Below are 13,747 nucleotides of genomic sequence, written 5' to 3' on the forward strand. Positions count from 1 at the left end.
AGTGGCTTTTTTGTCTTAACATCTGTTCTCTTTTTTTCTCCTTCTTTGACTGGGGTTCAGTAGATACTGTGGTCCTCTGATGGTAATGTATACCGCAATCGTTCATGTAGCACACATATGTAGGCTATGCACTGCACAAAATAAACACATATATCGAACACAGTCTCTGTCATAGATCAAGTACTACCGTGTTTCTTTTATTTACTTAAGTATATCCTGTAAATATACATTTAGATTTAGAATCGATGCCTAGAAAAAAGGATGGCCCTAATATTGACAGGCAGCTGTGAATGTCTGCCTACATCTGTGTGAGTGACGCATTGCAGACCTGATTGATTCTCACATACAAAACAACCAGTGGGCAGAAAATTTGTCAGTGAAAAAGCATGTTTTCCTTTTTTGGAATTCAAATGACTTTATGCTACTGAGTGTTTCAGCCGCTTCTCCTCTTTATGTATGTGAAATAGAGAATAACCGTGTCACACTGGAAAGGCAACACAAATTTCTTGTTTTTTACCCTTTTGTCTTTGAATGATTTTCATGTACGTGAACATGTGCCACAGCTGGATTGTGAAATCATAACACGGATCAGAGCAGCTAAAGACAAGAAACGAATTGCTTATCGGCCCATTTTATTACAAAGAGAAAAGCTCTTGCTGTGTACAAGCACATAGGTATATAAACCGTAGCTGCATTTGCGCTTTCAGTTTTTCTCACCTTATCAATTTTTGATCAAGTCTGCAGCCGAATGTCCAGCTGCATTTCTGCCACTAAGAGGTTTAAAACAACAAGAAATATGTGTTAACCACATAGAGACAAACAAAAACGTATTTATTCATCTTCTGCATGAAGACGGTCCAATCTAGTACTTTTATTTACTCTGCTCAAATCAGTGTTTACAGTTGATGCACATTAGCATGTTACAGAGTTTCAGGCATATTCAGCTGAGTAAACTACTGCTGGACAAAGCAGTGTGTCATCGTTTAATATGATACACACTTATTTGCTATCTTCCTCTAAGTGTTTTGGAAAAGGGGTCTAACTTCAGTACAAGGAGAGAAGATTTATTCTTTGGCCATGAAGGCATTTGCCCCAGTCCAAGAATGCTATATCTCATTGTGGAAATTAGACTTATGGGTCTTTCAAAGCTGTTTAAAACAATAAACATATAACCTGGCAACTGATTTAAATGAAATACATATTAAGCAGGACAAGAGCTATGCTTACCCTAGAAATCATGAAGTAACAAATCCAGAGAGACAGAGAATGAGAGAGATGGCGAGTGCAAGTATCATAGTAATTTGAACCTGAGTGATGGGACCGTGAATCTGGAGTCAGAGAAAACACATCTGTAATGAATCTGCCTTCACCCCGTTGCTTTCTCATACTGCCTTTTCCTGTTGCCCCTCCCATCCCCCCTCTCTCTCCATAAGCATTATCCAGCTGGATGCCGTCTCCATGGCAATTCTTATGGATCTTTTTGACAAGGTCACCTTCACTTGAGAGAAAAAGTCAATAAGAAAAGAAGGCAGACGGCATCTTTAGGAAACATAGAAAAGAATATATTTTGTTAAATTTAAGTCTGTGACGAAAAAGAAGAAAATGAGGAGAGAGGAAGATGATGGGTTTCTTACTGGGGGAGAAAGATGTCAAAGGAGATGGAAGAAGATGGTGAAAAACAACAGAAGAGAAGAGAGGGAAGGGGGAAGGGCACATAAACAAATAGATTCGTTAGCAAATCTCAGACTGAAGAACTGTGCTTAGTCCACAAGGAATAAGGGAAAAAAGGGGGGAAAGGGGGGAAAGGAGGGGAAAGCCACTCATGAGTTCACCCTTTCCTTACACACACATTCTTGGATAAAACTCCAGATTACCTGGGAGCAAATTACCAGATGCATGTGAAGATGCCAGCTGGCAGTTGGGATAACATGGTTTTTCTCATACGCACACATACTCCGTCATGTTTCACTGCACCTTGCCTCCATCCGCCAGGGCCATTCATCATGCTAAAGTTAACCCACTTTGACTCGACTTGGCTGTGGCCACAGCCTGTACCCCCTGCAGAGACTGCTGGAGGTTGCCATCGCCTAGGGACATCAATATTTCAGGCTCTCTCAGCACTCTCGCTCACACGGGCCACTCACAGCCCAAGGGGAGGTGTTGATGGAGAGACAGAGGCAGGGAGAAGGTTAGAGCTGGAGACTCATAAAGAAAGGTAAATTACAGTGTGAGGGATGAGGCGGCAGAAGCCATGAGAGAGGTGAGAGGATATGATGCAAAAATTATAGTGTGCATATAGAGGGGGATGGAAGAATCACTAGGGTGGGTGAATGACATTAGGTTGATAGACGAGGGAGCTGCTTAACACATATTGTTTCTGTTTTCTTTTTGGGTAGAAGCTGCTGCAAGAAATGAATGAAAGAGAAGAATACTGTAATGGGGATGATGGGAACAATTTCTGTATTTATGAACTGAAAATCCATTTGTCTGAGAATTAAGCGGTCAGTTATCTCTTGAAAATGAGGTAACCTACAGATAAAAGACAGATGAAGAGATTAAAAAACAGGATGAATCGAGAGGAGCTTCACCAGATACTAATGCATGCCCCATCTGACTGCGGATGACAGAAAGCCTCCTGCCCTCTCCTCCTCCTCACCCTCTTGTCCTTTTGTCTCTGTGTGAAAAAGCTGCAATAGCCAACTGTTGCTACGACTGCAGCTGTTGCCACAATGGTGGTCATTAGTTGGGTTGTTACCATAGCAAGGAGTCCCATGGGCAATCAGATGAGAGGCACTCTTAGCTCAATGATGGCTGATACACTGAAGTTGTTTTTAGGTGTATTTTTCCAAGCAGTCATCATGGTGATTTATAGTTCTCTAGGCAATATGATGTTCTCATTGATCTAATACTGAGTGAATGTTTCCAATGACCAATGATTTGACTCCACTGGTTAGGCTGGATAAGCCATTGTACATCACATGGCAGTATGCGATTGTGTAAGAAAAAAAACGTTTGGGTACATTTCACAGTTCAATATCTTATAGAACCTGTATTCTGTATGACTTTCTCGATCTCTCACATGCTTGAGGAGGAATTTTACCCTACTCTAGATTTTTGCCTCGTTTCATTTGCTGGCATTCATTTATGATGCTCACTTAAGGTGCCGACACAGCATTTCAATCAGGTTGACATTTGGATGATCCTAACCCTAACCCTGGACAGCACCCTGATTCCTTTCTTTTTGAGAAGTTCTTTTGTACAGTAGATCATTGTCCTGTTGCATGACCCAGTTTAGGCCAAGCATTAACAGTTGTACAGATCATATTTCCCTCTAGAGTACATAGGTATACAGAGAAGTTTGTGGTCGACTTGAAGAGTGCAAGGTGCCCATCTCCTGTGGCTGCAAAACGAGACCAAATCTTCACCTCTCCACCACCTTACTTGACAGTCAGTTTGAAGTGTTTGTGCTGACATGTTTCTGTGCTAAACAGCTCCACTCTAGCCTCATCTGTCAGAAGCACATTGTTGCTGAAGTTTTGTGGTTTGTTCAGAGTCAACTTTGCAAGCCTAAGCCAGCTGCCATGTTCTTCTTAGAGAGAAGACTCTTTCTCCTGACAAGCCTTACAAGAAAGCTATACTTGTTCAGATATTTTCTAATTGTACTGTCATGAACTTTGACATGTTACATACTAGCTGAGGCCTGTAGAGTCTGAGATCTAACGGTTGGGTTTTTTCTAGTTTTTATGAGGCATTGCATGGTCTGACCTCAGAGTGAATTTGGTGGTAGATCCATTTCTGGAAAAACTGGGAGCAAATTAGCTGAAAAGCTCAAGGCTGCTTTGCTTATGATCAGTTAATCAAATGCATCTCATTAGCAGTAGCTGGGTGCTACTTATCCTCTTACTTCCAATGCAAGCAGTAATGATGTAGTTAGTTTTTCACAGGACAGCATAGATCCTATGCATCCTATGACTTGGTAAGTGGACTGATTATACTACTTTTCTGATTCTGGAGTACTCAAAGGGGTGACTTCAATCGTGAAACTGATTAAGCTGATCAGCTTTTCTGTCGCGAGTCTGTCTCTCACTTCGCGCCAGAAAGAGGAAACCAGCAGCTGAACAACAGCAGCACGTTTAAGCTTGATAATCTGTTGTTAGAATTTATTTAATATTACTTTGTACACCAGGATCATTTTCTACGTAGCTGACGCTGGTAACTGTGCAGGGGCGGATCTAGCAGAGTTTAGCCAGGGGGGCCGATAGGGCATTAACAGGGAAAAGGGGGCACAAAGACATACTTTTCTTTCTTATTCTCATTTAAAATGTCGAGCTTTTAATAATTAATTATCTGAATCTTATACCCAATCTGATGTAAAATGTATAGAAGTCCATTACTGTATATAGTAACTATTAAGTCTAATATACCCTAGTAAGCTATAGTACTTTTTCCTTTGGGAAGGTACCATTTGTGCAGTCTGCAGTTCTGTTGAAGAAAGATGTTGAATCTATTTAATTATTCTTGAAAAATAATTGATTTCTGTGCATTTTTTTCACACTGCATCAAATTAAAGTTGATTACGTCGATTAACCCTTTAAAACCGGTCGGAGCGGGCATGCTCTGTTTTGCGTAACTACTTTTAAATCCCGGTAGTTCTGCAACCACATAAGCTAGCGCAATAATTTTTTTTGCATATGAAACCGGAGGAGTTGTACTTACATCTTATGCCATCAGCTTGTCCTAAGTCACAGTTTTCTTCCACATGTAGCTTTGCAAAAACTGCATAAAAAGCGCTTGCAGCAACAAAAACATAATATTCCAGAAACACGCTTTGCCGATTCGATCAGCTGTTCATAACACTTCCTACGTTAGAATAGACATCAGCGCGAACTTTTGCATGTCCGCCATTTCCTGCCTGAAACCGGAAGTGACGTCATTTTCGCGGAAATGTAGTTTTTTTCACCATCAGGGCCTCATGAACCTATACTGGTGTTTTTAAAAGTTATGTTTGAGTTTATGACTTTCTGTGTCGTTTCTGGGATGCTTAGGACTCATATTGCACTGCTGGAAATAGTTTATTTTGATGCATATGCTGTTTTTTTGCAAATTTGCAGTATAATATTTATTTTCGTTTTTCCTGCAGTATATAAAAATTGGTGTAGTTCAAAAATAAAACTATGAAGACACTTAAAATAAATTTCCTGTGGTAGGAAAATATTTTGTGCAACTTTTTTGTATTTACAGTTTTGAGGGATAAACCTCTTAAATTTCTCTAACTAGAAATATATGTTAAAAAAGCAAAAACAATTTTCACTTTCTTTGTAGTTTATTGCACTTTTTTGCAATTTATGTAATTACTATGCACTTAATGCATACATATTATTAAAATCTGGGCTATAATGGTTGTATTGATGTATAGCAACTTGAAATGCTCCCAAAAATGGCACTACAGCATGTAAAAATATAATATAAGCCCTGGCGGACTTGGTTCTATGGTAGGTCTTAAAGGGTTAAGCATCATAAAGTGGGGGGTGGTTCCCTATTTTTTTTTTTTTTTTTTTGCTGGGAGTTTGCAGCCCTATTAGTTAGGTTGCTTACTCTTTAAAATACCAGAATAGGGAGGATAGACAAGGTTTAAGTGTATTAGATTGATCAGTATTGCTGAACTATGAAATATTGTGGGTGCAGTGTATTTTTTGCATACAGGTATAACAGAATAGCTTTAGTGTTTTATTTTTTTTTTAAACTTGAGTTTGAACTTATACAAAATGCAGCAAGATATTAAAACAACAGTTTTGTTTATTAAAAAACACACTATATCGGATTCATATCGGTATCGGCCGATATCCAAATTTATGGTATCGGTATCGGGCATAAAAAAGTGGTATCGTGCCATCTCTAATACAAATACAGGCCATTTACCAATTATACAACATGGCTCATTCATCCATATTCACCCATTATATTTTCTATCTACCAGTCATACTCCGATGGATGCATCAGAAAAAAAAACTTGGGGTTAGTATCTTGCCCAAGGATATTTGGTATGCAGACTGGAGCAGCCGGGGATCAAACCACCAAGTTTCTGATCAGTAGATGGCTCTACCTATCCAGCCTAGCACAGCCAGAAACACGCCCTCCTCTGCAAAACCCTGAGGCAAGGTGTGCGCATTGCAGAATTTTGTTTAATTGCTGTCTAACTGCAAGCTTGATCCACGTTTCGCTGCTCTGTGTGTGAGGACAGTGGTTGACTAGGTATTTCACTCAAAACCAGAAACTACATCTTCAGGGGGACCCAAAAGAACAAATCCTGTTCACCAGGCTTGTTAACATTCATGGTCTCAGAACCGTAAATGCCTCTAAGAGTTTTCACAGTAATCACTGTATAAGATATTACAATCAAATTCATAATGGTGGTTAGTTGGTGCTGTATCTTTTATTGTGTCTTGCCTTTTGTTATCTTACCATGTAAAAGGTTTTAAACATAATAAAGCAAAACTCTTACAACAGCATCAACATTTGTCAGCATTGATGGACTAGCTAACGAAAGTATGCCACAGCAAGGTTACTTATAGGGGACAAGAAGTAGAGCACGAAGTAGAGCAAGAAAGTAGAACTCACATAGCAAAGCAGCCTTTTGCAGTTTTCTCTCAGGAGCGAGCTTCAGCAAGTGACATTTGATCACAATAGGCATAGCCAAACATTGCTGTTCAGAACAAAGGAAAAATATGAGAGCAAACTGAGCACTCTGCCCTGTAATTTAATGTAACCATGGAGCAAAGTGAGTGTGGTTGATTAAAAAAATACTCTATGTTTTGCTTATATGACTAACAGATGTAATGACCACATAGTCACCTAGTGGAAAAATTAGCATCATAGTGATCTTATGTGTTTTCTATCTACAAATCCATAGATAGATAGATAGATAGATAGATAGATAGATAGATAGATAGATAGATAGATAGATAGATAGATAGATAGATAGATAGATAGATAGATAGATATCATACGTATGTACAATTTACTATATACTGCAGACAGAAACTAATGAGACAGGAATATGATGTGATGTTTATGTATTTGAAAACAGAATTTTTGGCATCAATGTCTCAGTGGGGTATTCTCTGCTGGCATTACGCCTTTTGTTATGTGATAGTGAAAATGAAAAGAGCAGGATTAAGGAGAGGAGGGGAGGGTGTTGATTGTTTATTTGCAAAGCAGCTTCTCCAGTCAGATCAAAGCAGGATTGTGAATGATCAACTCCCAGCATGCAAAAAATGATAAGAGAAAGAAAATCTGACATATGAAAAGCAATGTGTGTGCAGGGTTTATGAGAAAGCAATTAGACAGAGTGGCAAAACAAAAAGTTTTGTGGGTGAACAATAAGAGGCAGAAGAGATGAATGAGTGATCACAAAGACCAGGGGCTGATGAGCAGCAGACATGCTATGCGACCTGCAATGAAATGTTTAGATCTTGCTCAGAGACGCTGCCTCCAAGCCAAAAGTGTGTCACAGGGAAGCTGGGCTAATTCAGCAGGATAATGTTGCTTCAGTGAGTTTTTGCTGCATTCAGGCCTCCTGGTTAGCACTTACTGTTACTGTTTGTGCAGTTCAAGCTGCGAGAAACCAGAACACCGTGAACTACAATGAGGAGTTTAGCTTGTACACGGGCGAGCCAGCCCTGCAGCAAAACTCTGCTATGAGGATCTGCACTCGTCACAAAACACTGCTCAGTCACTTGAAATTGTTTCCTCCTCATGTGACCCTAAGAGCTCCAGAGGCTGGCAGTGCACCATAATTCAAAATGCAAAAATCAAAGCCTTGTGCACTCTCCAAGATCAATGTTATATTGGCAGAATTAATGACCTCAATATATGCAGTAGTGTAAAGCCAATGTATTAGCCATCACATTATTGTTTCTTATTCATGCAGCTTTTGTTTTTCAACTTGAATGAACACTGCGGTACTGACCTCATTTATAATACGTTTGAGCAATGATCAGTCATTTCCCAAAATCAACACAATATATCAGCATACAACTAACTATATTATATACTAGAGGCTGGAATGATGTGTAATCTAAATGCAAATCTGAATGAGATATTAGACATATTATGAGCACTCTGAGCTCTTGACATACATATTTCTTCGTGAAATCATATACATAGTAATAGAACGTCATATATACATGTTTACTCATGGTTTTATGCATCTGGCTTCAGCTGTTAGCTGTTTTCCAGGCAAAGTTAACATAACATAGTCATCTTTATGTGCATGTTGGTAGAAAAAGATTTTTAAAAAAAGATCTGGTGGTCAAAAACACTTCCCTCAAGCCCACTGAGTGTGAAGGCTTTTTGGCCCTAGAAGATATGCTTCTCTGTCTTGTTTATGCTGTTTGTAATATTACTATGGTGAAAAGGTTAATTACAGTTTCATGAATGCTACAGACACGTTGATTATGGCTTGAAGGCTGTCAGTTATGCTTCAGGAAAAAATGTGGAGAGAGTTGGAAGTATTTGACATTTCTATGTCTGTGTGTGTGTGTGTGGGGGGGGGGGGGTGTGAACTCATTCACTCATGCAAATTTTGTCACAGGGAACTTACTGTGGCACATTAACACACATGAAATGCACAAATGACCCATGGCTAATGAAAGATGAACCCAAGGGAACAGACTTAATTTATGCTTGAAGTAGTTCAGGGTTAGGCCTGAGGTGTTGGCCTTAAAGTTACTGATCAGCCCTACCTCTGTGGCTCATCACGGCCACATGATGTGGGGGCAAATAAAATAAACAATGTGCAACTAAGGAGCCGTGTCGTTAAATGTACTTACTTAAATGTAAGAACAAGAAAAAAAGAAAAAATCCTTTGCCGGTGAGCAACATAATCTTCACATTTTTTACATCTCACAAAGCCAGTGTAAGGATTTATTTTTGAAATACTAAGAAGTTAAAATTTCAGCAGTAAATACTTGATTAGAAATTCAAGTAATATGAGTTGAAGTCAAGCTTACCTTGAACCATATTTTTCAGTCATATGGACCTTAAACGGTGGCTGTGCTTATGTAATAGAGAAACTGCTAAATTTAACAGCTTAATACATTACTTGGCCTCCACCAACAACACACAACAAATCATTTAACGAATATCAAATAAACACGATATGTACTTTTCATTGTCTCAGTAGCAGATGATTAATTCCACCGTGAACTGTTGAAACTGCATATACCACTGTCTGTTATTTTTCCAATACCTGCTGGGTTATATTCATATTCAAAACAAGAACTATCAGAAAATACTTACAACCCAGATATTGCAGCGAAAAAATGAAACAAAAATGAAACGTATAAAACAACAACAAAAATCAAAGATACTGTGCTCTGATCCAGTGTTTCAGACTCTTGAGTCTCTAAATTAGGGAACGGTTTACCAGCTTCCAGGCTACTGTGCTCTGGGTGAATACAGTGTTAATTAGTCCCTTGGTAATAGTTGTAGTAATAGATGTAGTGCATAGATCACTCCAGACATTACCAAGAAGTTCATCAGCAGTTCTTTGGAGACCTCGACAATGTCACATAGAATGACTTTCACAGGCTGGTAATCAACGTGTAGCGAACGCTGGTAATGGATTACTATAACCAGGGCTGCTGCATCATCTCAGATCTGGCTCATCAGATCTAAGATGAATAAAAGAAACTAATCCACTAACTCACAAGATGGTTTTATGACAAGCCATCTTTCCAATTCATCGTCTTCATCGGAAAGGTGGTTTACGCTAGTTGAGACCCAGACGATTCTGCAAATTTTCATAATGTTTTTATGTCTTTAAGCAGCTTTTGGTGTGTAGTAGTTATGTTACAACATGTAGGACAAAAAATTAAGTTCACAGTGTGGTTCATAATATCAAGAGTATGTTAGGAGAAGGTCAGGAGAGAGATATACCATCTGCAGCCGTCTCTAGAACATGATGGAGGCTGTGTCATGTTTGATGCTGGGTTTCAGCCAGTGGTGTTGGGGATTGTGTCAAAATTGATGGAATTCTAAACACAGAAAAGTGCCTTCAGATTTTGACTGAGATCCACCATAAAATACTAGAAGGCAACTAATTGTAAACGCCTTCGTGGCGATGATCCTAAACACACTGCCAATGCAGTAAAAGTATTGCAAGATAGAAAAACACAGAATGGAAAATTATAAGTCATGCACTGGACTCCCTTGAGCTCGGACCTCAGCATCATTAAAGCAGTGTAGTATCGTGTTAGGTCCAAACGAGAGCTCTTTAATATATTTTAAGAAACCAGGAGAATTATTCCTGAACGCTATTTAAAGAAATTACAAGAACGCTTGTCTAACAGTCTTCTGTAGTGATGAACTATAGCATCGCTGTAATTCTCCTTCTCCCTTCTTTTGTACAATCTTTATTCATTTTCTCTAGCATTTAGGCTGTATTGCATCAAAGTCATAGTCACTTACAGAACTGTGATTGTGCCAGCAGTCACATCCAGTGTCTGATTTTGAAGACCTCGCAGCTGTTTTAGCAAGAACAGTAACTTAATGCCTGGATGTAATGAGGTCTGAGGTCTGCTCTACAGTGTAGCAGACCCAGCTGAAGCACTTCAGTCCTCCTCAGAAAAGTATCAGTTATATATTCCACTTTGTCACTCGAAACAGTCGTCTGTTTTGCACAACACCGGGCTGATATAGGTGTAGTCTGTGATTTTATTTTATTTTTACAGTTTTCCTTCAGGTAATTTGGCAGATTTATTGCAGCAATTACAGTTCGCAGCTCTCAGGTTGCATTTCCTAAAGTAGACGGTCTGCAATAAAGCAACAAAGCATGAGTGAATGACTTCCTGTGTGAATGTCCCTAAAAAAGCCTGTACACCAGATCAGGGAACACTCCGTCACTCCATTTTCACAAATTGTCACTGAACTCACACCAAATATTCCCTCTCGGGAATCAGAAAAGAGCTTACATCCACTGCTTCTTCCTGTATTTTGTTATCTTTTCCTCGCTGGGCCACCACATATCCTTATTCCTCTTCCGTGACACTGCTGTTTCTTCTGTAAAATGTTTATCCGAGGAAGTCCCTCCATGTTCACAGTTGTTTCTTTATTGCACTCAAGCTCTCTAAATGCATTTGACAATACTTGGACTCGTGGCTCACAGCCATGACAATTAGATGGACTGTGAAAATGTCAGAAACATTTTTGACTCTGCTTTGGTAGCAGATGCATACACATTATTACAATTATGCCTAGTTATTTGCCTAAATGTCCGCAAATACTAACAAAGAGTGAGAAATTCTTTATTCTCTCCTGATGTGCTCAAGTAACAAACTGTTTTGAAAGATGTCTCACATTTTTTGACAACTTCAACCTGTCTTTCAGAAGAAAAAAAGAAAAGTAAAGCTAGAGTGACAAAGCAGTCTATATTTAGTGCCTTTTAAAAAAATATTTGGCTTTTAAATTTCTGTATGACTGTCGCAGCACTGAGTAAAGCTGAACTGTTTAAAGCATTTTCTGTTGCAGGAATTTAAAAAAAGAAAAAGAGCTTCTTGTAATTGATGTACATTGTCAAATTACTGCTTTATAATTTTAGTGAGCAATTTGGTGAAGGCATATTGCATAAGCAGAAAATATTTCTCCTGTTCTAGTTCCTGCAGATTTATTGCCTCCAGAAGCATTTTCCTAATCTAATCTTGGGGTTTTTAATTAAAATATTTTATCTCTTAAGATGTGATGTTTTCTTATCTTCAAAGACTTATTGAATTTCTAAATGAATGGAACACAATAAGCAATATTGAAGAGAATGAAAAACATGAAGAAAGGGCAATAATAATGCTCACTTCTGCAAGTCAAAGTTAAGCTGTCTAGCGAAAGTCTGACAGAGTATTAGAGGACTTGGCTTGTAACTTCATTTTCATCATACTATAAATTAAAATGACACAGTTTGTTATAAACCCTGAAGTTGATGAGGCATCTTTATTTTTACAGGATTTCTTCCTCTATGAGCCAGCTCTTCACCGACCTCAAAAACAAGCTCTTTGGCTGCCCCAGTGAGGTACAGTAGATCTACTTCTTTTTCCCTCCACCCCATCACCACTTTGATGTTCTGTCTTCATCTATTGCCTATTTTAGCATTTTATTGCCAGGAACAATATAAGTGCAGTACTAATGTGCTGTTCGCTGGCTGGTTGCTGTTGTTGGATACATGAAAGCCGTTTAACCACCAGGAGAACTGGCTCATAAAGAGCTCCATAAAGACAGCACGCTTTGACCTTGCCTAGACTCATAGATCCTGAAGGCTGTGGGAGGCAGAACTTGTTGTCCTTTGCCGAGAATAATAAATCTCAGAGGGTGTGTGGTTGCTGAGGCTAAAAACCGATCAGAATAGAAATGTCAGAGTATTTGATTTTAAATCACTTGAATGTAACACGAGTACAGTAAGTATGCTAGTGTTGGATGAACATGAACAGACATGTTTTGTCATTTAGATGCTTGTACAGTGTTGCCCGCGAGCAGCAAGCATTGATGGAACGTAGCTGTGGTGCACAGCATCATGGCTACCCTCGCTCTTGCAGGGCTTCCCTGAGGTACAGCACTGACTGGACTGATGATTTCACACTGGATTAATTTCAGTCTGAGCACAAATCTCTTCTGCAGTGCTATCTATAGGAGAAAACTCCACCAAACAACCATGGGGAGGTACCTGAACGTCTTTATTCCGCTAGCAAAGGAAGAATTTGTGTATGATTAGATACATAGAGAGATTAAGAATGATGCTGGATTTCATAGTTAGTTAAAATGTGAAAGAAAGCAGATAGATAATGTGTTTTTTTTTTTCTTTTGAAAGTGCCAACAGAGAATAAGAAAATGTGCTTGAATGCCCTGTGAATGTGTATTTTGCTAACTTTACAGCATCATTAAATGTAGCTCCTTAGTTTTTGTACTCAAAGACACAAATCAATACCCTTCCTGCAGTTCCTGCATTAGTGATTTCTTTTTTATTTTGCTTCACTGAGTTGCAACACAAACACACACAACAGTGGCCCATTCATCAGGGCATGCTGAAACATCAAAGGTGGCAAGTTTAAAAGCCTAACTCTTTTGCAGTCTTACAAACAAAAAGACCTTTGATAAATGTTTGAACAAATACTGCCCCCTGTATTGTACTGACTGCATTGAATCAAAGTTGCCTAAGAAAAGTACACTGAAGGGAGGAATCATACAACTCCAATACCAGAAGAGTTGAGAAGCTGTGTAAAATCTAAACGAGACTGCAATAATTTGTATATCTCCATCCATCCATCAATCCATTCATTCTGTTTGTCTAATTCAGTGTCGTGGGGGGGCTGAAGCCTATCTCACACGTTCATATTTTATTCACAATGGAAAATCAAATGTTTAAACTGAGAAAATGTTTAATTTGAAGATAAATGTTTGCTCATTTTGAATTTGATGAGAGCAACACATGCAAAGAGCAAAGTTGGGACAGGGCTATGTTTACTACGGTGTAGCATCTTCTCTGTATTTAACAAAAGTCGGCAAACATCTGGGAACTAAGGAGTTTAGTCGCTGGACATTTAGGAGAGAAATGTTGTCCTATTCAAGTCCAATATAGGATTCTAGCAGATTAACAGTCCGGGGCCTTCTTTGCTGTATTTTTCATTTCGTGATGGTCCAAATGTTTTTAGTTGACGAAAGGTGCTGCTTGCAAGCATGCCATGCTGTTGTAATAGATGCAGTA

General features: G+C 38.9%; 1 protein-coding gene across 9 annotated transcripts in view; it reads left to right on the forward strand.

Annotated features, from left to right (window-relative positions):
* The window catches only part of dlgap4b (discs, large (Drosophila) homolog-associated protein 4b), a 128,548-nt gene that overhangs the window by 23,039 nt on the left and 91,762 nt on the right, over nucleotides 1–13,747 (forward strand). For 8 of the 9 annotated variants that reach the window (XM_085158983.1, XM_085158975.1, XM_085158976.1 and 5 more), the window contains exon 2: nucleotides 11,995–12,061. The exons of the other annotated variant lie outside the window; for it this stretch is intronic. The gene's annotated coding sequence lies outside the window, so the exon portion shown is untranslated. The remainder of the gene's footprint in view (nucleotides 1–11,994; nucleotides 12,062–13,747) is intronic. 9 annotated transcript variants of the gene reach the window in all.

This window comes from Neolamprologus multifasciatus, chromosome 5 (genome assembly GCF_963576455.1).
Source record: "Neolamprologus multifasciatus chromosome 5, fNeoMul1.2, whole genome shotgun sequence".
NCBI lineage: Eukaryota > Metazoa > Chordata > Actinopteri > Cichliformes > Cichlidae > Neolamprologus > Neolamprologus multifasciatus.